General features: G+C 41.6%; 1 protein-coding gene across 1 annotated transcript in view; it reads left to right on the forward strand.

The window, feature by feature from the left end:
* LOC127456318 (transcription factor Maf-like) overlaps nucleotides 1-25,812 on the forward strand; it is a 197,684-nt gene extending 171,872 nt beyond the window's left edge. The window contains exon 3 of the mRNA XM_051724756.1: nucleotides 25,620-25,812. The gene's annotated coding sequence lies outside the window, so the exon portion shown is untranslated. The remainder of the gene's footprint in view (nucleotides 1-25,619) is intronic.
* Nucleotides 25,813-26,161: the final 349 nt, after the last annotated feature.

The raw sequence follows: 26,161 nt of genomic DNA on the forward strand, positions 1-26,161 counted from the left end.
GACCAGCAGCAGGAACACCTACTAACGAACAGCATACAGCGACCTGGTGACCTAAAGCAATAAAATCACTGTCAGTGTGAATGGGATTTGAGTGATGCTTTTGGCTGTATATATAAACGTCCCACACAAATCGTTGTGCAGAGAGGCCGAGCATATGTTTTTTATTTGATTTTATTATTGAACATTAAAATCTGAAATCCAGGCTCAACAACTCAAGACCTGTTTTCTTTGAGGGTTGGGGCAATCTTTTTTTTTCTCCATTTAGTTTTTTCATCGTATGATGTGTAACAGAGGCTGTCTGTCATAGGTGGTCCTCTTACACTGTGAAAAATGACCAAACAAGTCATAGATGTACTGTACATTCACTGATAATAACCAGATGTCATCAACAGTACTTTCTTTGCCCATGAAAGAATTTTGAAAATATTATTTCTCGCACTTAACACAGTCAAGAACTATTTAGGGACGGAGAAAGAATAATTTACGCAGACATTAAGTGCTAATTTGCGTGTCCAGCACTTGGGTGGAACAAATTATGCCCTGTTCATGCTGGTTAAACTTTTGTGGTCTCTGTAGAGCATTTTGAACCAGAGACAAGCAAAAAAAGTGGGCCGCATGAACCTCCTGGGTTAAACAGAAACAAAATTAAACGTTTATCTAAATATATCTACATCCAGATATCTTACGGTGTCAACAATAATGCTGTTCTTTCCTCCACATTCCACTCTAAGTGTTATGATAGGCCGAATTGTACAATTTAAGGGTGTAACTACAGGCACTTTTATGTCCAGGGGTTGTTTTTTTTTTATTAAAACTAACAGCATTTTTGACTTGTTGTTATATGAAGGTCACATTAAAGGGATAGTTCACCCTCAAGTTGTTCCAAACCCGTTTCTTCTGTGGAACACAAAAGGAGATGCTTGGCAGAATGTTAGGTACTGACAGCCTCAGTCAATGTTCACTTTTTTTGTATGGAATAAAGGATGTCATGAAAGTGAATGCCTCACTCTTTACTCTATATGAAAACCACTGAATCACACAAGATGAACAGCATAATCTTGAATAAATGAGAACCGATGGCGATGGAGGTTTGATGAGGGAACAGACTGAATTGTTAGCTCTGTTAACATACAATATTAGTGAATGTTTAAATGACTTTCTGGACGCATTAGTTGCAGTTGTGTTAGCTGACACTGTACTAAGACAAAAAAATAAAAAAATTGTCTGTATGAAAAAAAGAAATTATGTCATAATTGTTTAAGCCCTGCCATTAAAGAGTAAAAGGAACTGACCATATGAGTGAAACATTGAAGAGAGAAAGCTCAGTTTTCTGTCATTTTGACAGCTGTTAATTTAGAAAGAAAAACTTTTATTGAGTCCAGATGGCTGCAGTCAGCAACAGAGAGAGCAGAATATTTCTGTTACAGCATGTGCGGGTGCTTTTGAGTACAATTTAAATTTCTGTTTGCTCAAGACTTCTTAAAATGAAGCTCTACGAGATAATGCTGTATAATGACACAGCAGACTGTTCGTGTGCTGATTATGGTGCAGGTAATGAGGAGAAATGGTTTACACTGATTAGTGTCTCATGTAAAAAGCATTTCAGTTTCTAAAAATCCAGAGAAAAGCTCCTAATGCACATTGTGAGTGTGGGTAAGTGAATGTGTGAGTGTGTTTGTGTTATGACTTCAACTCATGTCATCTTCAGCTGCGTTTATTCAATTAATAACTAAATAGAGCTCAACATTTAATACCAACTAACCACATGAAGCGCCACCAAAACACTGTTATATCCATGCTGTGCGTGAGCTGTGCTCATGTATCATATAGTTCCCAATCTGTCACTCACTCGACATTGTGTCGATGTAGTGACACTAGGGGTCGCCCTTGGGAGCGCCAAACACCTCTGATCTTTGAGAAAATGCCAATGGGAATTGGTGAGTGGAATTTGCATGCAACTCCCCCGGACATACGGGTGTAAAAGGAGCTGGCTCGCAACCACTCATTCGGATTTTCTCTTCGGAGCTGAGCGGTTGTGTTCAGCGAGCTGAATCCTCTGCCGTTCCATTCACCTCGAAAAGCTGTTGGATTTACAGTACATTACAGCGGCTTCTCCCCCTCTTGCACCGGTGGAATGCAGAGAATGCCCCTGGGCGCTTCAGCAGCTAAAAGAGTATATTCTTTCTATGGAAAGTGTATATTTTCCCTTCTAAAAGAGTGGCATTAATGGAGAGAGTCTTTTTAAAGATGCCTTTCCGTTTGTGTGTATTTCCTGGTTGCGGTCGTTACCTCTCAACTTCAGAAGGCCACGATCGCGGTCTTACGTGCTTGGGTGCTGCCCACGCTGAGACAGCGTTCGTGGATGGGTCATGTTCTTACTACGAGAGCGTGACCATGGCAATGTTGCGGTCATGGTTTTTTCCTTCCTTAGAGGAAAAAGCCACCCCAGCGGCTCCCCGCCTCGGTCCTTCAACCTATGGGTTTGAAGCCGCGTCGGTTAGCACTGGGGGAGATTTGGGGATTCCAATGGGAGCCACTCCGCCGGGTAACTCCCCACGGACCTCCCATTCCCCAGTACGCTCCTTTGCCCCGCTGGGATGAGACTGCCAGCTCGTCTCAGGGCGAGTTCGCGATCTCGTTTCGGTACTCGCGAAGTGGATGAGCTCTCAATTGCAGCATCGGAGAGCGGGCTGATGCTGAGGACTCGACTGGGCTCCCACCTTCAGGTGCGGTCGCCCAGTCGCAGGCTGACGCACAGCTGTCAGCCATGCTTGCCCAGGTGGCTGCGTGCGTCGGGCTGGAGTGGAACCCTCCACCCCCCTGAACCCTCGCAGCATGATGATTGGTTCCTGGGCCTGGAGCGCCGCTCACAGTCCCTTTCTTCCCGGAGGTGCATGAGGAGCTCACAAGGTTGTGGCGGGCACCTTTCAGTGCCCGGACCCAGTCTCAGAGCTCCTCTGCTCTCACTACCCTCGATAGTGGGGCTGCCAGGGGGTACTTGGCGATTCCCCAGGTGGATAAGGCATCTGTTCAGCCCTTGGACCGACCTAGCATTTCTACGGGCAGGGGTTCCCCTAGAGCAAGTCTCCAGGCGTGTCATGGTTATGACGGACGCCTCCAAGCATGGCTGGGGTGCCGTGTGCAACGGGCACGCAGTTGCCGGTCCTTGGACTGGCCCATGACTGCATTGGCACATCAACTGCCTCGAGTTGCTCGCCCTGCAGAGGCTTCGGCTGTTGATCCAGAGCAAGCACATGTGGTCCGGACGGACAACACGGCAATGGTAGCGTATATCAACCGCCATGGCGGTGTGCGCTCTCGTCCAATGTCGCAATTCGCCCGCCATCTCCTCCTCTGGAGTCAGCAGTGGCTCAAGTCGTTGCGAGCCATTCACACCCTGGGCAACCTCAGCGGCAGGTCATGCTCAGGGGAGAGTGGAGACTCCACCACCTTCCCGGGAATCCTCCCTCTGCCCGCTCTGGTATTCTCTGACTGAGGCTCCCCTCGGCACAGATGCACTGGCACACAGCTGGCCCCTGGGGCTGCGCAAGTATGTGTTCCCCCAGTGAGCCTACTTGCACAGATGTTGTGCAAGGTCAGGGAGGGCAAGGAGCAGGTTGTCCTAGCAGCACCCTACTGGCCCACCCAGACTTGGTTCTCGGACCTCACGCTCCTCGTGACAGCCCCTCCCTGGCGAATACCCCTGAGGAAGAATCTTCTTTCTTTTCTAAGACCATATGATGTATTTCCACTCAAATACCCCCTCCTCCGGGCGGGGTGTGTCTTCCCCTTGGGAGTGACACCCCCTCCCCAACGCGGACACTTATGGACATTTAATGACACCAGTCAGTAAATGATTTCCACTCTTTTTGGGGGAGAAAAATGAGGAGAAGAGGCCACGGCTGGGCTAGCCTGTTCCCATTTTTTTGGGCAGTCGACTTGTCCCCGAGTTGCAGGGGACCGTTCGATGCTCGTAGGAGCGTTGGGGAGGTTACGTGACGGCCTGGTGCGCTGGCTACGAGGCACACAGCGGTCTGCCCATCTCGCACCGCCAGTCCACGTAACACAGTTCAGCTTATTGTGGCGTTTTGTATAGGGACCCCTAGTGTCACTACATCGACACAACGTCGAGTGAGTGACAGATAGGGAACGTCCTGGTTACTTTCGTCACCTCCGTTCCCTGATGGAGGGAACAAGACATTGTGTCCCTCTTGTCACAACACTGAACTACCCGCTGAAATGGCCGGGACCTTGTCTCGGCTCCTCAGCACAAAACCTGAATGAGTGGTTGCAAGCCAGCTCCTTTTATACCCATAAGTCCGGGGGAGTGGCATGCAAATTCCACTCGCCAATTCCCATTGGCCTTTTCTCAAAGATCAGAGGTGTTTGGGGCTCCCAAGGGCAACCCCTAGTGTCACTACATCGACACAACGTCTCGTTCCCTCCATCAGGGAACGGAGGTTACTAAAGTAACCAGGACGTTTACCGTAAAGGTGGGCTGGATGATATAGCATCAGGAAATATTATATAAAATATCACAGAGTGACACATATTGCACAATATGAAATAGTGAATCAGCGGAAAAGAGAATTGACTGACATGAACATGTCCTTATCATCCCTACTAAATCTATGCCTATGAATTAGACAATACAAAAAATGGCTTTAGAAGTCAATATATTATTTGTTTTCTTCCGATATCATTTAACATAATCCTTCAGTTGACAGCAATTGAGTTTGTCCAGTTCTCAAAGTATGTGATCTTACATTACGTCTGAACTATTTTTAACATTGTTAGTCTATGTACATTTATGTCAGAAAGACGCCTTTGAAGTGTAGTTTTTAGGATGCTGTGACATGTTGAAAGTAGTCAAATCTGAAAATCGTGTCTCTAGATCCAGGCATTCTGTTGTGTTTCGTCCAGCTATCAAGAACGTGAGCGCCTCTCTTTCTGTGGCTGCGCTGCTTGTGAGGTTTGTTGAGGCATGCTAACTGCCCCCTGCTGACGTGGCTCATAAAAACACAAAGTTACATGTACTTCAAGCTTGATGGTAGGAAAATATGCACTTTTATTACAGAATTTACATACGGGTCAGGAGGCATGATTAATTGCGTTCATTTTTTTAATCCGTTATTTTTATTTAAATGATCACACTAAATTAATGCATTAAAACAACAGCAATACAAATTTCATATTGAAACTGATTTATTGTTTTAAACTTCTTTAGACTGGTTGCAGTAGTCTGAATCTTTGTGAGAGAACATACACACTCACACACACATACATTTGTATTCGGTCACCTGCTTATCCAATAGTTATTTACAAAGGTTACAGTAATTCCAGTTGTATGTCTCTTCCAGGTGTTCATATGTTTTTGAAGCTTTCCATATGTTGATATTGAAAATATCAGTGTTTACATCACCAGGTTATCATTCTGCTTTGTTAAAGTGCTGTCTCATGTAGTTTGACTGCCATTTACTGGATGCTTTTACACTAAACTCTTACTGTCAGTAGAGTTCAGTGATTTCTGACCGTTTGACCTTTGAGGTCATTATTGCATGTCGGACAGCGACGTCTCCTTGACCCGTTCTGCTCCCGAGAGACAGACGCCGGTGAACACTAACATGTTCACATGTTGCCCTTCCTGCTCACCCCTGCCAGCCAGATCACAGTGAACGCTTAGTGAGCTCAGCGGAGCAGAACGAGACACATAAATGTTTCATTACAGCCACGCACTGCTCTCTTCTGCCAGCACTAGACTCTCACACACATACCACACACACATTGTTGTTTTGTTCTTTATCTCTCCATCTTTCTGTCTTTATAAAGTCCTTGCAGGTTCTTCTTCTTTTTCTCATTCAGTCCTGCTGCTGTTTTGTTGGCAGATGTTTTAAGTACAGTGAACAAATACACTTGAGTGAGAGCGCTTGACTTTTCATTCTCTTTCTTTCTTTCTTTCTTTTCTTTTCTTAATAGTTGTTTTTTTTTTTTTTTTGATAAATCAACCATGATTAATAAATCCTGTAAAAATGAATGCGTGTTAACAAAAATAACAAAAATATTGAACAAAATATCATTCTACGCCTCTGTTTTGTTTTCCTCATTGTAGATTAATTGCACTGACAAATGGGCTGTTAATCGGAACAGTTCTATAAATATGAGGATCTGATTGGGCAATCCATGTCTCTAAAAGCAACACTCACAGTGCGTATGGATCCGGAAGAGAAGTAGACGTCTCAAGAGCTTTTGAAATACCACAAAATTAGGGAAGAACATGTCTGCAAGGCTCCTCCTCCCTCCAAACCATGCAAACTTTCTAAATTGTCTCCACACACATGCAGCATGTTGGACTGATACTGTAGGGCTTCTCCCTTAAAAAATGTAATTGCATTAGATAACAAAATATCCAACTAAGTTGTATTTCTTAAAAGGAAAGCACAATCACACTTTTCGGGTAAATCATTTGACTGAAACTTTGTCAAAAAAGAAGACACAAAGTATTTGGACACTGTGCATGGACGCGCGCGCGCACACACACACACACACATACATATGCATATTGATAAAGACATGCAAACCAGTGTCAGAAATGAACTTTTACATTAAAAGGGGCAATATTTATCCCCTGGATTTGATTTTCATAGGCATTTTTAATTTTTTTATTTTTTTTATCTTTATTAGGGCTTTTTTCTCTCTCTCTCGAACCATTTAAAACATAAACTGTGCCTCAATATTTAAATACAATACAGCACTTCAATACTTCATTAAATGGGTCATATCATGAGAAATGAAATTTTCCTTGATATTTTGACATAAGTTGTTTTTCTACTATAAAAACATACCGTAAATTTCAGAACTCAAAACTTAATCCCCAACGCAATAAAAGCATTTATTGAAACCAAGCTGCAAAAACAACTCGTTCTCTACTTTCACGAATTCCTTATGTCACTAGGTGTACATTAATTCATGACCGCCTCTACAGCACAAAAACATCAACACCTACTTTTACATCAACTCACCCTTGGCCCCGCCCACTGATGATTCAGTTTGTCAACTGAGAGTGAAGGATAAAAACAAGGCCTACTGTAGCCAAACTATTCCTGAACACAAAAAAGGGACCCATCTGGACTGTTTTTAATGATTTTTGTATTTAAACATGTGCTGGATGGACGTCTTTGACCGTTTAGATGCATTTCCGGCAATGTGTATTTCAGTACAGGATGATACTGGAAACTGGATGTGGATGTGTCTTCAGTGTATTTCAGTACGAATTGTACGTTTTTTTTTTTGGCTATCAGCATTAATTGCTTGTGAACAGTCATAAAATGATTCAAGCTTTGCAAAGGAACTGTTATTGAAGGATGGGCTGTTAAAAACACTTGGACCCGATGCAAAACAAGTAAACAGATCTATTCATGAATATTTCAAATGTCATGACTATTTGATAGTTTATGGTGCTGACATTCAGTTTACACTGGGTGCGTCCATTGACGTGATGTGACGCAACGGCTTGAGGCTGTCTACACTGGCCGCATCGACACAAACTTCCAAAACCATTTATTTGTGTTGTTGGCAGTAGTAGCGCCAGCGTGTGCAGCGCAAAATGGAACAGAACGTCTGTTTACTGTCTATGCAACATGATGTGCCTCAACGGATGCTTCCTTGGTAGACACCATCACTGATTATAATGGGTTCTTGTCACGATTTGAGATGTTGAGAAAATGACCCAAGCACAGATTAGCTTTATTTTAATTAACAGAAAACATATATAACAAAAGCACTCTTGATGGGGAAAAAGAGGTAACGCTTTAGATTACAGCCCGCAATTTACAGTGTAAGTACACCGAATTTACAGCATACCTTTTTGTGTAACACAGTACGTACTTGTAGGTATAAGGGAACAATATGCAAAGTTTGGGGAATAAAGGAGTAACAAGCACCACTTCAATTTACAGCCCGCAAATGTTGCACTTACCCTATAACTACATGGAAAAAGGGGGTAACAAGTTGGACTAACACTGTAACAACACGGAACAATGGTATATTTACACAGTAACTACATAAAAATGTTTTGCATTAGTTCTAATTTTGCTTGCCTTGTTTTCCCTAGTTGCCTTGCCTAGTTTTAATTTTGCTTGATGACCCCACTAAATCCTCTTTTGCTATAAAAAAAAAAATGTGGGTTGCTGGCGTGACTCACAGCTGAGATGGACTGTATGCAATACACTTTCATAAGGTAAGTAGCCTACATTGAAAATTCTAAATAAAATCATAGCAGAAACTCATTTCACTAGATTTCAAGTTTTTTTGTAATCTCCATCATGTATCCTGTAATAATGGAATATGTACCCCGCAGTAAAAAATAAAAATAAAAATAATAATAATAATATATATATATATATATATATATATATATATATATATATATATATATATATATAAAATACCTATGTATTATTACAAAAAGGTACACAGTGTATGTTCTTGCTAAATTGCTCGCAAACATAAGATTGTTGTTTAGCATAGTAGGTCATACATACCACGTAATATTAGAATAGATACAACTTAGTTAGAAAATACTTACAGTATAAATAATTTGTAATTTTCCATGATGTTTTGCATAGTAGGTCATACATACCACGTAATATTATAATAGTTACACCTTAGTTAGAAAATAATTACGGTATAAATAATTTGTAACACGTAAGTAATTTATAGGTACACTATTATTACAAAAAGGTACGCTGTAAATTCGGTGTACTTACGCTGTTAATTGCGGGCTGTAATCTAAAGCATTACCAAAAAAGAAAATGAACAAAACCAAACTAGAATAAATACAAGAAGTGCTGAACCGTCAGGGAAGGCAGACAGTAAACACGAGCTCGGGACGACAGGAGCAAACAAAACAATCCAGCACAGGACAGCATACATGAGGAGCTAATATAGGGAGAGAAATCAAACAGGTTAACAAGGGGCAGGTGAAACAAATGATCTAATAATGAGCAGACAGGGGTATGACGCACGACTGAGAGACATGTGGCAATACAGAAACTAAATAAAGCCACGCGCTCTCACAGACACAAACACACGAATGACACGAGCGTATATCGCCAGAGACTACCAGGCAACATGCGCTCATGCCAAATGACAGACAAGATGGGACATTTGTGCGTGGGTTCAGCCACAAATAAACAGGCACCAAGACAGAAGCAGCCGAACCCCAGCACAACATGACAATGGATCGCGTTCCGGACACACAGCGCAAAGCGAGCGCAACGCGAAACGTGCCTGAGGTCGCGAGAGACAGACACAAACAATTGACATGAGTGCATGCCGCAAGGATGACATAAGAGCAATGCACTCGTGCTAATAAACAACAAGACAAGAGAACACATGGCAATGCCAAAAGGGTGAGCCATGCATTCTCACACAGACTAGACAGGACACTAAACATCTGTGTCAGAGTTCAGCCACAAAGACAATAAAAACATAATCAACAGAAGTGGCTGAACCCTGACAGGTTCTATTGCTTTTGACGTGACATGACTCTTTCTTCTAAAACCTTAGTTTCAATGAACTCCGACAGAACACATGACGTGGCAGAAGATTCCCCCTGCACATATGTTTGCATCAGGGTCAGAAATTCAGAGGGGCTAGGGGCAAAAATGGCAACCCCGTCATTCAAATTCAAAATGTGGGTGCACAAAATGCCCTTGCAATAAATTTGTTAAAACAATTTATAGTAATATATGATAATTTTTCCACCGTGTCTCTGGCCCTCTGTCTGAAATGCTCAGTTTTGGCCTAAATGCCCACTGTTCTGATTGGCTAACAGCGTGCAGCCCCTCAAAATCAGCCATATTTGAAACTCAATCAGAAGAGAATGAACAAGCTCCACAACATTATAAAACTACATTTCAGGGTTTACACATAACGCACATCCAACACATTGTATCTGAATATATTAAACTGTTCATTTCAAGCACAACTGTAAACACTCACAACCTGTCTACACCGGACACGAGAGTCATGTCACGTCAAAAGCAATAGAACCTGTCAGAGTTCAGCCACTTCTGTTGATTATGTTTTTATTGTCTTTGTGGCTGAACTCTGACACAGATGTTTAGTGTCCTGTCTAGTCTGTGTGAGAATGCATGGCTCATTTGTGATCAAACTGTGACTTCATGGCTGATGTCTTGAGATGTTGCTTCAATATATCCACATAATTTTCCTTCCTCATGATGCCATCTATTTTGTAAAGTCAACCAGTACCTCCTGTAGCAAAGCACCCCCACAACATGATGCTGCCACCCTCATGCTTCACGGCTGGGATGGTGTTCTTTGGCTTGCAAGCCTCACCCTTTTTCCTCCAAACATAACGATGGTCATTATGGCCAAACAGTTCAATTTTGTTTAATTAAACCAGAGGACATTTCTCCAAAAAGTAAGATCTTTGTCCCCATGTGTACTTGCAAACTGTTGTCTCGCTTTTTTAGGGCGGTTTTGGAGCAGTGGCTACTTCCTTGCTGAGCATCCTTTCAGGTTATGTCGATATAGGACTTGTTTTACTGTGGATATAGATACTTGTCTACCTGTTTCCTCCAGCATCTTCACAAGGTCCTTTGTTGTTGTTCTTGAGCGGTATGATGGCTGCGTGGTACCATGGTGTTTATACTTGCGTACTATTGTGGTACCTTCAGGCATTTGGAAATTTATCCCAAGGATGAACCAGACTTGTGGAGGTCCACAATTTTGTTTCTGAGGTCTTGACTGATTTATTTTGATTTTCCCATGATGTCAAAGAGGCACTGAGTTTGAAGGTAGGCCTTAAAATATATCCACGGGTACACCTCAAATTCAGTACACCTCCTATCAGAAGCTAATTGGCTAATTGTCTAAAGGCTTGACATCACTTTCTGGAATTTTACAAGCTGCTTAAGGCACAGTTAACTTAGTGTATGGAAACTTCTGACCCAATGGAATTGTGATATAGTCAATTAAAAGTGAAACAATCTGTCTGTAAACAATTGTTGGAAAAATTACTCGTGCCATGCACAAAGTAGATGTCCTAAACGACTTGACAAAACTATAGATTTCTAATATTAAATCTGTGGAGTGGTTAAAAAATTAGTTTTAATGACTTCAACCTAAGTGTATGTAAACTTCTGTTCCCTATCTGTCACTCACTTGATGTTGTGTTGATGTAGTGACACTAGGGGTCACTCTTGGGAGCCCTAAACACCTCTGATCTTTGAAAAAAGGCCAATGGGAATTGGCGAGTGGTATTTGCATGCAACTCCCCCGGACATACGGGTATAAAAGGAGCTGGCATGCAACCACTCATTCAGATATTCTCTTTGGAGCCGAGCGGTTCTATTCATTGAAGCTGAATTCATCCGCGAGTTCATTCACCTCATCTTCTGGATTTTACAGTGTATTTCAGCGGCTTCTCCCCCTCTGCACCTGTGGAGTGCAGAGAACACCCCTGGGCGCTTCGGCAGAATAATAAAAAGAGTATATTCTAAAAAGAGTATATTTTCATTTTAAAAGAGCGGCACACACGGAACGTCTTTTTAAAGATGCTTTTCCGTTTGTGTGTTATTCCTGGTTGCGGTTGTTATCTCTCTGCTTCTGACGGCCACGATCGCTGTCTTACATGTCTGGGCGCTGCCCATGTGGAGACCGTTCATGGATGGGTCTTGTCCTCATTGCAAGAACATGACCATGGCAACGTTGTGGTCACGGCTTGCATTCGTAAGAAAGCAAGCCACCCCAGTGGCTCCCCGCCTCATTTCTTCTACCTACGAGTATGAGGCCATGCCGGTTAGCACTGGGGGTGATTTGGGGACTTCAATGGGAGCACCTCCGAAGGGTAAACCCCCACGGACCTCCCATTCCCCAGCATGCTTGCTTGCCCCGGTCGGGCTCTCGGATGAGACTGCCGGCTCGTCTCACGGCGAGTTCGATTTCTTATTCGGATCCCGGGAAGACAATGAGTTATCGAGCATAGCATCGGAGAGCGGGCTCATCCACTCTGACGTGGATGCTTTGGCTGGGCTCCCTCCTTCGGGTGTGGTTGCCCAGTCTCAGGCCGACGTGGAGATGACGGACATGCTTTCCCTGGCAGCCATGGGTGTCAGGCTAGAGTGGAACCCTCCACTCTCCCCTGAACCCTTGCAGCTCAATGATTGGTTCCTGGGCCCAGAGCGCCGCTCACAGCCGCGCCTCGCCCCGGTCCCTTTCTTCTCTGAGGAGCTGACAAGATCGTGGGGGGCACCTTTTACTGCCCGATCCTGATCTTTCAGCTCCCCCGCTCTCACTACCTTCGATGGTGGGGCGGCTAAGGGGTATTTGGTGATCACCCAGGTGGATAAGGCACTCGCAGTGCACGTGTGCCCGCAGAATGCTGCCACCTGGCACGGGCGCCCGAAGCTCTCGTCCAGGGCCTGTAGGTATACGTCATCCCTGACGGCTAAGGCCTACGGTGCCACTTGACAAGCCGCCTCCGCCCTGCACGCCATGGCTCTCCTGCAAGTTCACCAAGCCAAGGTGCTAAAAGAGCTGCACGAGGGTAGTTCTGACCCGGGACTGATGCAGGAACTGCGCTCGGCGACCGACCTCGCTCTCCAGGCAACGAAGGTCACGGCGCGGTCTCTCGGGCAGGCGATGTCCACCCTGGTGGTCCAGGAGCACCACCTTTGGCTCAACCTGGTCGAGATGGGAGAGGCCGACAAGGCACGGTTCCTTGATACCCCCAGGAGGTTGAATCCCTCCAGACCGTGTCTCATCCCCTCAAGAGACCTCTCTGTAGTTCTTCGGGGTCTACGGGGAGCCCCCTTCGAGCCCCTGGAGTCAGCTGAGCTTAAGGCACTCTCTTTGAAGACTGCCCTCCTGACTGCTCTCACTTCCATCAAGAGGGTAGGGGACCTGCAGGCGTTCTCTGTCAGCAAAACGTGCCTGGAATTCGGTCCGGGCTACTCTCACGTGATCCTGAGACCTCGACCGGGCTACGTGCCCAAGGTTCCCATGACCCCGTTTAGGGATCAGGTGGTGAACCTGCTAGTGCTGCCCCAGGAGGAGGTAGACCCAGCTTTGGCATTGCTGTATCCGGTGCGTGCTTTACGCATCTATTTGGATCGAACGCAGAGCTTTAGAAGCTCTGAGCAGCTCTTTGTCTGCTTTGGTTGACAGCGGAAAGGAAGCTCTGTCTCCAAACAGAGGATCGCCCACTGGGTCATTGATGCCATCGTGATGGCATATCACGCTCAGGGCGTGCCGCCCCTGTCGCTACGAGCCCACTCTACTAGGAGTGTAATGGCCTCCTGGTCCCTGACCAGTGGTGCCTCATTGTCAGACATCTGCAGAGCAGCGGGATGGGCGACATCCAACACCTTTGTGAGGTTCTATAATCTCCGGGTTGAGCCGGTTTCATCCCGTGTGTTGTCGGGTCTGAACAGGTAAGTTCCGGGACAGCTGGCTGGGTATACCGCTTGCATAAGAAGAAACTCGCTGCCGGCCCAGTACATGTGCTAACGAAGGCCTGTACTGGGGTATGTGCTCCACATGCACTGGTTCCCCATAGGTGACCCCATGTGATATATCTTCTGCTAAATAGTTTCCCTGTCGGTAAACTGCATCTACCTTGGGCAGAGGCCCCTCTGCCCCCAGTCACCATGCTTGTAGAAACTCCTCCCCCCTCAGGTAGGACCTACCAGGCGACTTCTCCACATGACATACTTCTGACAAGACTCGGTAAGACCATGTGATGTTTTTCCACTCGAAATACCCCCCCTTCTCTTCGCAGAGTGTGGTCTCCGTGGTGTCTTCCCTTTGGGAGTGACACCCCCCCAATGTAGACATTTATGGCCCCCAGTTGGTTAACAAATTCCACTCTTTTTGGGGAGAAAAAAAGAGGAAAAAAGGCCACGGCTGGGCTAGCCTGTCCCTATTCGGGGAGGTTACGTGACGGCCTGGTGTGCTGGCTATGCGGCACACAGAGGTCTGCCCGTCTCGCACCGCTAGTCCACGTAACACAGCTCAGTAGTCGTGGCGTTTTGTATAGGGACCCCTAGTGTCACTACATCGACACAATGTCAAGTGAGTGACAGATAGGGAACGTCCTGATTACTTTCGTAACCTCCGTTCCCTGATGGAGGGAACGAGACATTGTGTCCCTCTTGCCACAACGCCAAACTACCCGCTGAAATGGCTGGGACCTTGTCTCGGCTCCTCAGCACAAAACCTGAATGAGTGGTTGCATACCAGCTCCTTTTATACCCGTATGTCCGGGGGAGTGGCATGCAAATTCCACTCACCAATTCCCATTGGCCTTTTTTTCAAAGATCAGAGGTGTTTAGGGCTCCCAAGAGTGACCCCTAGTGTCACTACATCGACACAACGTCTCATTCCCTCCATCAGGGAACGGAGATTACGAAAGTAATCAGGACGACTTCAGCTGTATATATAGATTCACAAGTATATATTCAGATTTCTAACTATATATTCAGAATTTAAATCTATGCACTTGGATGTAAAAATATATTCCACTTTATTACTACGTACATATTCGGATTTACAACTAGTAACCACTGGATTATTTCTGATATGTAATCTGGTTCTGATTACAAATTACATGACTACAATTGCAATCATTAAAGTAATCTCTTGGATTATATTTTAGGTAATCTAATCTGAATACTTTTAGATTACCTCTGAGTTAACTCTTGTTTATTTGATGTCACATGCATTTGAGAAGAATAATCTATACCATTTTGACAATGTTGCTTAAATGCATTTAAGAAAACTTAATGAATCAAAATATGGGAAATTGTGTTCTACTCTCTTTTTACAGTGTAGTTATTGAGTGAAAAAAGTGAAAAACAAAAACAAATTTTTACTGATATGTAATAATTATAATTAAAATGTGTTCATGAGTTGTTAGATATACAGTGTAAAGTTGAAGAACGATATGAAAATGTTTCTGCTGTTGCTTGATTAATATGTAATGCATAAAAAGTAACTGTAATCTTATTACAAGTATTTTAAAATGTAATTTATTCTAATTACAAATACTTGATTTTTGGAATCCAATTACATTATCCAGATTACATGTAATATCTTAATACCCAGCACTGCTTGTAACTACACATTCAAATTAGTAACTACATACAGTATTCAGAATTTATAAATATATATTCAGAATTTATATAATGTTAAATATTTAGTTTATATATACATACATACATCCCACTGTATGTTTGCATGTGTGTGTGAGAGGAGAGTACAGTTCTTCAGAATTTGCTTCCTCTAAGGGTGTGTATAAAGGCATGTGAGTTTAAGACACTGACAGACAAAGCGAGCATAATGGAGTGAGTCCTCATCATACAGGCAGGTGGTGTGTGTATGAACTTACACACATACACACACACATTAGAGGTTGTGTGAAGCCCAGGTGTGCGTGACCTAAGAATGAATGTGATTGGGTGGTTCACTATGGCTTACTAACATCAGTCAGACCCCGAAATGTCACAAAGCTTTTCTGCACTGTCAACTGTAACACTCGCTTGTCTCCTACTGTCTCTTTCAATCTCAGTGTATCTTTCATCTTAACTGACTGCTTAAGTAATATATCAAAGTCAAATACACTTGGTAGTTCTAGAACATTTTATGTGCGTAATATTGCAATTTATACCACAAGTCTGTTGAATGCTTGATTCTGATTGGTTGACAGACATTCTAAGGTGTGCAATTATTTTTCAAGTAAACGCATGCTATGAAGTACTTCCAGATCTTGACCGCATAACGGTCCCATATCAGTTTGCCAAATTATTTCAGTTATATACAGGCTACCACAACAAAATAACCAATTAAAACAAAAACAGTGGTTAAGTACATTGGATAAAAATGGCAAACAATGTCTATAATATCCTGAATTTACACACAAACGCACATAGAGACTTGAGTCGCCGCCAACAAACAGAGCCGCAACCCTGCAACTTGATCAATACAACAGTTTCTAAATTATCCGAAATAACTTTTAATAAGTGCAAGTGTTTCATTGTATTTTGCCCTAATCATCCTCACTGGAAAGCAACATTGCACACCCCCTCTCTCATCCACGCTATAACACATGGACACACACATTTTTTTCACACACATACACATATTCGCGAGTCTGACACATAGCGATGTCAACGGACCCACGCAACTTAATAAAACAGTTGTGTAGCAACAGGAAAGCTATATACAAGAATGACGACACTGAGAAGTATACTTAAACTTACCTCTTGGCAATCTGAAGCGATGTTTCTGCTGACGAGAGCCGCAAACACAGGTAATCCAACACGCAATCTCTCTGCTTCACATCTTGACCGCAATACCACCTCGGGGTGTGCATTATTTTTGAATAATTCAACGGTCCGTCGTCAATTATTCCTTACATAATGTGTTTAAAGATAAATAAACAAGCAGACAACAACACATTTGTTCTTTCGGAGCCTTTTAATCAATATTTGTTAAAGACAAAATAAAATCAAGGTGAATGTTGACAAATAACTAAAGAGCTATTAAAGGTTAATGCAGGATTTCTAAAATCTTGCCAATAAATATTTGAAAATTAAGCATTACCATTGGGATATGTGGAGATGCTCAAGAGGGTGAACTTGAACTTAAGTCTCCAGTTTGGTATGGAATGACCACTTTTCACGATCCAATCAATTCCTGATGAAATCAGATTCTTAAAAAAAAGTGCTATGCTACTTTTTATCTTGTTAAATATTCTGTTTTACTCAGAAATACACTCACTAAGCACTATATTAGGAACACTATGGTCCTAATATAGTGCCTGACGTGGTTTTCTGCTGTTGTAGGACATCTGCCTCAAGGTTTGATGTGTTGTGCATTCTGAGATGCTATTCTACTCACTACAATTATACAGAGTGGTTATCTGAGTTACCGTAGCAATTCTGTCAGCTCAAACCTGTCTGGCTATTCTCCGTTGACCTCTCTCATCAATAAGGTGTTTCCATCCACAGAACTGCCGCTCACTGGATGTTTTTTTGTTTGTTTTTGGCACCATTCTGAGTAAATTCTAGAAACTGTTGTGTGTGAAAATCCCAGGAGATCAGCAGTTACAGAAATACTCAAACCAGCCCATCTGGTACCAACAATCATGCCACAGTCAAAATCACCGTGATCACATTTTCCCCCATCCTGATGGTTGATGTGAACATTCACTGAAACTCCTGACCCATATCTGCAGGATTTTATGCATTGCACTGCTGCCACATGATTGGATGATTAGATAATCACATGAATAAGTAGGTGTACAGGTGTTCCTAATAAAGTGCTCAGTGAATGTACATCACATAAGCAAAATGGGTGGCACCCACCGTTTCATGTTGACTCTAACTTGCTTTTTCACAATTCAACTTATTTTTTAAGTTATTTTTAAGCTTGCTTCAGTCAGTCTTGCATATTTAAGTGTTTGCATGGCCCGTGTGTACATTGATTGTGCTACAGTTCTTAATAAATACCGATTTACAATTTTAATTACATGCTTATCTAAATTCACATAGGTGCTAGCTTTAGCGCTGACTGAAGTGGGGTGGCACATTTCCACAGAGCAAATATCTATCTGCAGTCTGCTCCACTGAGAGCCATAAAACTGAACGCTGATCATTATACATACTGTATCTGTCCACAGTGTCATCACAGCTGTCAATATCACGCTCGGACGAGGACATAACACCCAGTCAATTGTAATATAATTGCCAACTCGTTTAAATGCTGTGTAAATCAAGTTATGAGATAAAAAAGAAGAAGCAGAGTAATGAAACGGCATGAAGATAAATAGTAAAAATCGAACTTCTCTCTAATCACCAAATCTCCACTCATGACAGTGGTCTTTTTTTCCACTCTGAAAGCCAAAATGGGTTTTATGCAACAATTAGGAAGATTACATTATTAATAATGATCATACATGTATATTAAAGATAATATAACTGCAAGCAGGGGTGTAGATTCTGGAGGGGATGGGACAGTGGGTGTAATCAAGTTATTTGCTGCTTTTGAAGTCAATCCGTGAAGAGGCATGCACATAACACAAACCGGATAAGCCGTTAAGAACACCGGTAGAGGTGTTTACATGCAACGCAAAATCGGGGTAATGGGCAAATAATTTACCAGTGACGATTGGTTTATTATTACGCTGTTTATGACCTTATACCGATAAAGGAAAGCCTGTATGTGTTCTGCTGAAGAAAGTCATACACACTGGGATGGCATGAGGGTGAGTAAATGATGAGAGAATTTTCATTTTTGGGTGAACTGTCCCTTTAACTGCTCGGAGAAACAGCACACCGTCACTTCAGCCTTAAGTCAATTATATGGCCATAAATTCACAAAATCTTGAACAGTGCCACTGTTTAAAGCTCTAGGGAAAGACACTGACATAGAGAAAAATACCACTGTACTAGGGCCGAAATGGATGGGGGGTTATGGGCATTCCTAACCTGCTTTGAGATGACCTCAAGCCCCCAAAGAAAATGGCATAGTATATAATGGGTACCCTCTGACTATGATTTAATCTTGATGAAGAATATAAAACATGTTTGATATTTTTGAGCACACTGTCCACAACTCCATGGGAATGGTGAGCAGCCAATGGAAAAAGAGCAGATTTTAAAAGTTGTATTGTGTAATACAGCCTAATTTGACATTTGGCGCCAGGGCTGCACTTGTAGACTTTTCTCATCCAATCATGACTAGTTCTCCAAAAAACTCTCTAGATCTTTAAAAACAAGCTGACAAAGAAGAAGAACTGATTAACCATCAAATGGTTCCAATACGGACAGTCAATAAGTCTCTTTATGAGTACCTCTTAGAACTTGGAGCTCTCCCTGAAACCTGGGAGCTTCAGTCTTCAAACAAAAAAGTTTGCTTTGTTGAGTTTTAAACATGTTTCAGTACAGTTACATCAATGCAGAATCAATGCCTTGTCTGTATACAGTGATGCTCCCTCCATGGGATCCCTTCAAGAAACTGCAACTTCATCTCAGCTCTTCTCATCACTAGATGACCCTGCTAGGATTCCTGTCAGTTGATATCCTAGAGTCCTCTTGTGTCACATCAGACAAGCGTCCACTCCGCAAACGACTCGGGCCAGGTGTAACCGTTTCAGCTAATTGCCTCATTAATGATTAAACACATCCAGCCTGCTCAAGCACTTTGCGGGGAGCAAATTGTTCTGATTGGTTTGATGCCATCAATTATTGATGAGACAGCAAGCTCAGATGCTAGCACCTGGGTTAGGAGCTTCTCAGAGATCTCTCTCCTCCATTACACTGCACACTTTGGTAGCGATGAAAACAAAATTCCCACTTTAATGGTAATATCCTGTTCATGGGTCACATTGAAAAGCTCGAGTTTGTAAGCACAGAGGACACTAACTGAGATCAGTGTTACAGAGATAGCTTTGTAGATGAATATATTCTGGACATGAAAACGATTCTAAAGATGTCGTATTTCTGGTTTGGGATCTGAGGTTTCTCTCTAATTAGACTGAGTTGGAATTTGGCAGCACTGAAAATGGGCCTGAAAGTAATAGGTATAAAAGAGAAAAGTAACCTAACATAACTTTGAAGGGATGCATTGAAACATTTCCACCAAATACCTGGGGATCGCGTTGAGGAGTGGAGCTATCGGTGACCCTTGACACTCAAATGTAACAGTGCATCTGTTATGGGTTAACTTCTGAGGTTCTTAAGTGCTGTTGCATTTGTAATTCACCGTCCACCCTCAATGCACAAAATGATGAATAGCATGCTATCATTGCAATAAAGGGTGTATTGCAGGAGATTTGTTTTAAACATTTTGAAATAGTCTATTCATTAAAACTGACTGCTTTTCCACCATCGGGCCGAGCGGTTCTGATTTGATAGCACCTAATTAGTGTTGGCGAGTAGTTAACTAAAGGCAGTGATGTTACTAACTAAAAAATTTGGTTTACATAATTTAACTACTGACAATAGTTCAGCTTAATAGTTCTAGTTTATTAGTGTATATTAATTATATTGTAAGTTAAATTTACTGTTGTCATCCTATTTTTTTTTGTAACCCTTACAGAAATTAACTATTGTTTTTTGATAGTAATATTGTAGTAACCATGTTTTTTTTTTTTTTTTTTTTCTGGTCAATATGGTTTTATTAAAATACCATGGTTATTTTATCTCTCACAGCACCTGCGGCAAAGAGCCGTGCATGTGAATGCGGCAGGATTTTGGATGTACGAGCACTGCTTGTGTGCCGCCTGTGCGCCGCTAGCAAAACCGCCTGTGATTTGTTACATATGGTTTTCACAGTATGTAAAGATGGAAATTAAAGATGGAAATAAATACATTTTGACAGGAAAAGAAGTATTTACTGTCAAATTTCAGCACTTATAAAATCTGCAATTAACTACAAAAATTATGCAATTAGTCGCAAAAATTTTATCAACTGACAGCACTAATCTAAAACTATTTTCTTCTTTCTATAGAGTCAATGTATTGTATCTTACTACTTTTTTATTAAAAGAGCAGCTTGACTAGTTTAAAGGTGCACTCAGTAACTTTTGTCTTTGTGTCATCTTGGACCTACAGTGACACCTAGTGGCTTGGATGCAGCATCATTTAAAATCAATAGTTTTCAGTTTCAGATGCCATTGTAGAAATTTAGTATTCACAGTCAGACATGATTAATTTAATCAATGAGTGAAAGTGTCAAATAACAGGATGGATGCTGAGATTAAACGAGTAGTATTCGGCTGGTCATGTGATTCTAACATGGCAGCCCCCATGTGCGGACCCTCTCCATGTAGAATAAAACAGCTTTTATAATGTTACTGATATGACTGGAGTCTTCATTTTAATGTGAGTGCTCATGATTTCCTACATATATTGCAAAATTGCAATTCATGTTTTTAGGAGTTAAACTTTTTAAATTAGGAAAAAAATCACTGAGTGAACTTTTAACTACTCTAAGTTGTCAGTAACTTGTTGTTTGGGCAGCTACTGTTTCAAAGTAGCTTCCCCTACACTGCACCCAAATATTTGAGCTTTTTTTAGTATTGACTGGTTAGCAGGTGCTATTCAGATCTGTGGCACAGTAGAGTTGTTGTCTATGAAGTTGCTACCCATGAATAGCAATTTTGGTTAGGATGCTGTTTACGTAGACAGCCGCCCACATTTGCAGTAGACAGGACACAAGATTTTGAGACACAGACAACATGTCACATGTTAGCAAGTTATATGAGCTGTAGGCTCATTTTATTTTGCACACACCCACATGCACACTTGTGGGTCCAGTTCTGAAAAATATAAGGTATTGTTTATAATTGGTTGAAGTCACTGTATGCTAAAGGAAGTTGCAATGACAGTAACCATTGGGTATCTTGACAAATGTTGGTCACTTATTAAATTATGCGACTTGCAAGCACTCTACATTATTGTCCTTTTATTGGCTCTCAAGATATACAGCAAACAATGGCAAAATTACTACAGTAGCCATTTTGATTGGCACACACAACCATATTCAGAGTGAGGAAACGGGCGGCAGCAGCAATCTTGCTTTCAGCCGACGCTGATGTATTACACACACATGGCAGACAGAGATTACTATATGGTGGCGCTGTTTAAATGAGACAAGGGATATTAGCAAACATACATGTTGGGTGTGTCTGTGTGTACAAGTACCTTCTTGCAATTTGATTGATTCATATGGGGCTTTTTTGTATGCTGAAAGCTTGTTTTCTTTAAGTAGTAGTTATTGTACATGCCAAGCAGAAATAAGAGTTTTTTCCTAATGGCCCACCCACATGCAGAAACATGTGGGTGACATAAATCATGCAGCTGTAGCCTTCATCAGTACCAGCCCTGCCTTTAGGATACAATATTACTGAATTGAAACCAAAGAGCGTTCAGATCCATCCTGCTGCTCTGAACTGCCAATGGCCATGATGCTTCAAAACAAGTGCTCTGTTTTATGGTGTTGTATGGACCATACAGTATGGTAACTCGTTTTTCTAATGATGCACGGGTATGATTACAGAGTTCATTGTGTTCAATTAATTTACATAACATGCAAGTGATTTTCTCTGCCAAGTTTCAAAAAGCACAAGAAAGCACCATAATTCATTCAGATTTGGTCACTGATTCATTCCATTTTACCTAACCATTTCTGTATATCACATATTTACGACAGTAGGTGGCAACAAATGAATGTCTTTTGTGTGTGTGTGTGTGTGTGTGTGTGTGTGTGTGTGAGTGTGTGTGTGTCAGTGTGTGTCATTAAACCATCGATAAAACAGTTGTTCATGAATGAAACAAGTCTAATTATACTATATTAAAATTTGCGAATTTGTGAACGAGATGACTGATTCATTTCATGCAGACTCAAATTACCTGCTGGTTCAATGAAGAGGCATATTTGTTCAGTGGGTCAAACCAAAATGATGCTACTTCACAGCCTGCACTTGAATGCTAGTGGCTTGCACTAAAGTCATTCTTTACAGAAAAAGTCCTACACAAACACTAGAGCTCCTGACTTTAAATGGAAGAAACTTAGATGAACGAGAATTATAAGTCAGTGTATTTATGTGAACGAGAATGATTCGTTCACTTTCAAGATTTGTCCAAAAACACAGATTTTTTTATTTTATACATTTTTTATTTTATTTTATTTTATTTCTTGAAGCCAATAAAAATCAACATCCACTCTCATTATATCTCTGAATTTTTTGTTGAACAGAAGAAAGAAAGCCATACCGGTTTGGAACATGGGGGTGACTTCATGATGACAGAATCTTTATGTTTGGGTTAACTATAACATGTTTATTTTTACTCCGTTTTTTGTTTTAGTCATAGTTTTAGTCTTCTGACAAAACATTTTGTAAATATTTCATCATGAAATTTTCATACATTTTAGTCCGTTTTAAACTGACTAAAGATAAATAAGCCGCAAAAAATAGTTTAGGTTATTGCATTGCAGTAGGGCTGCACATTACGATTATGATTACTGTTACGGCTGTCACGATTATGTAATCATGAAAACTGAAGATTACAGCCTTCAATTTAACTCTACTTATGTTGCGTCAATGATTTCTATTTACAACGTGTAGCGGTTGAGTATTCTAATCAATCACAGACATGTCCGTTGAGCAATGAAATGGCAATAGCCAATCAGAGATGCTCAAATTAGTCCTCCGTCCTATCAGTAATGACAACTGATCCTAATGTGCAAGTTTTAAACAGTCTGAATACCCAGATGCTTGCTTTATGTTTCACCTCTGTTCACCGTGGCACATGAAAATTAATACTGAACAAACATCACCTGACACTCGAAAAGAAGCTGTAGAACAAGAGCGAAAAGCACTTTAGAATTATTTTGGATTCATTGCATATTGCGCTGCTCGCTTGCAATGTAGATGTTAAATACACTGAAAATGAGCAACACGACAAAACTAAAACACTCCCGTTCTAATCAAGGCATAGCCACGGTGTAAATAATTGATTTATTATGCTGATTAGACAGCTTCATTTTTAATTAGAGCATTCGCGAGAGTGCAGAAATCTATTTGGAGCTTCAGAGAGCTCGCACTGAACTGCAGGTCTCAAACAGTATAAACCTACAGTGAGTGACAGCTTTAGTCATTTTAATGGGAGAATTTGTCTCGTTGCTCGATTTCTGTGTACAATTTAATACAAATTGGATAACAGTTTAGTTTTGTCATGTTAATAAGTAGGTCAATGTGAATTTGATTTGTATAAAATGGCAATAAAGCAATTCAGCTTAACTGTTCTAAGCTTGTTTTGGAGGTGTAGCCAACATAAAGAATATGGTATGAATGGTATATTTCACGAAACACCGTAATTGAGTTGAACTGAACTTTATTGTCCATCCTTTATTGTGTTAAACATACAGACATACATACTATGCACCTATTGCAAACTATTACAATAAAATAAAATACATCAGTACTGATAAGTGGGTAATTATTATCATGTCTGCTCTAATAAGACCCATTTGCCCCACGGCTTTTATTGGTAGGTTTAAATTTTTCACTAATCGCACAAACTCCAATCGCAAATGGCTGTTTTTTAATTTCCAAAGTGCACCCACTGAGGCCAAAATTGATCTAATGATGATCTTACATGAGCAAGATCACTACTGAAAATATAACGAGATGAATGGGCAGTCTTGCCACCACAGTGCTTACTGAACGCAGTAAGTAACTTGGTCACTTTAAACCGGCTGTTCACAAGTTTTAATATTGAATGTCATATTATTTACTGTACGTGGACTGATAATTTAAGCAGTAAAGACACATATTGCATGTCTGATGATAGTTTTTGATTTTATGCCACCTTTGGCTTGTTAAACGTGTGAGGATGTGTATTTATCAACCTGTTACATGTCACACGAGCATATTAAATCAAGTAAAAACTGGTTTTGTCAATAGTTCAGAAAAAAAAAAACATATATTTCTTCTATACCATAGATATCCCTTTAAAATAACTTTTACTAGGCCTAACATTAACAAACATTATTTAATGCTTAAAAGATACTTTAAAGCTCATATCATCATTAAAATCTGCTACTCTGAAGAACCACATGACTGCATATTTTGTGACATCACAGTAATTTAATCTTTTAATCGAAATTAATAATGTCAAGGGCAATAATACACAATTCAATCTGGGTGGCGGAGGATGAATCTCAGTTGCTTCCGCGTCTGAGATACATCTTATCACGTGGCTTGTTGAGTGCATTACTGCGGAGACCTAATGCATGTGGAGGCTTCACGCTATTCTCTGCGGCATCCATGCACAACTCACCATGCACCCCACCGAGAGTGAACCACATTACAGTGACCACGAGGAGGTTACCCCATGTGACTACCCTCCCTAGCAACCGGGCAAGTTTGGTCTGGCTGGAGTCACTCAGCTCGCCCTGGATTCAAACTCGCGACTCCAGGTGTGGTAGTCAAACAGTATGTTTTAATTAAAATCGTTTCATTATCGGCATGATGTGTCTTCTTCGTTATCGTTGATGAAATCATCTTCTCCTGGTCAATGATCATTTTCATCAGTAATTTCATTAACAAGATTAACACTGCCTTTAAGGGTCATCAGTAGGTCTTAATTCCAAAACCATTGTGTAGAGACAGGATTTGGAGATTCACACTGATTCGTATCAATGCTGGTTGTATGAGAGGTGTTTGTGAAGGAAGTTTCAGGTAGGGCACAATAATCATATGTGGTGATGAGGGTTCTTCAGCGGTGTGGATTTAATTGAATCTGAATACAGAGTTAACCCAAGCGACAACCGCTGTCACTGCTAATCTGGGTGTGGATGATGGGCGGCTCACACTCACAGGGTGGTCACCCCACATTTTAGGTTTCTTCTGGACTAACCACCACCCAAACAGCCATGAGTCACGTTCCATCACTGGCAAACTCATTTCTGAGTGCATCTCATGTGTCCCTCAAACAACCATTGACTCATGTCTCCTAACCGTCTTCTCCTCTGTCTCTTCTCTCTACCTTCTATTCTCCTTCCTCTTTCTTTCTTTCTTTCTGCAGAGATCATGGTGGCAGGTGACGGGGTGACTCGCAGCACAAGGCCTTCCACAAAGCACAAGACTTCAAAGACTCTGAAGATGATGCAGCAAGAATCGAAGAGATCCATAATTCCCCCTCTCTTTGTCAGCTCCCTTTTCCTTGATTGTACCTGCAGCTTCTCTTTTCTACAAATAAACATATCAGATGGCAGAAAAATGGAGAATGACTTCAATCAGAAGACAGCTAACCTAATGGAAAGGATGTTATTCTGCTGTCGGAAACACTCTTTTGTCTTCAGGTGAAAAAACATCAGTGCATGTCATTGTGGTTAATACAGCAGCGGACACTCAGCAGCTCTTGACTTCCTCTTTGTTGTCCAACTCAATATATACAGCATTGTAATTATCACAACATATACTGTGTGTGTGTGTGTGTGTGTGTGTGTGTGTGTGTGTGTGTGTGTGTGTGTGTGTGTGAATGTATGTATTTTATATTCTTAAGTATTAATGGTATTCTTTCATAGATGGGTTTTCAGCTGGTCTCAAGTCATCATTTAGAGTCAA

The sequence above is a fragment of the Myxocyprinus asiaticus genome, chromosome 18, assembly GCF_019703515.2.
Source record: "Myxocyprinus asiaticus isolate MX2 ecotype Aquarium Trade chromosome 18, UBuf_Myxa_2, whole genome shotgun sequence".
Lineage (NCBI taxonomy): Eukaryota > Metazoa > Chordata > Actinopteri > Cypriniformes > Catostomidae > Myxocyprinus > Myxocyprinus asiaticus.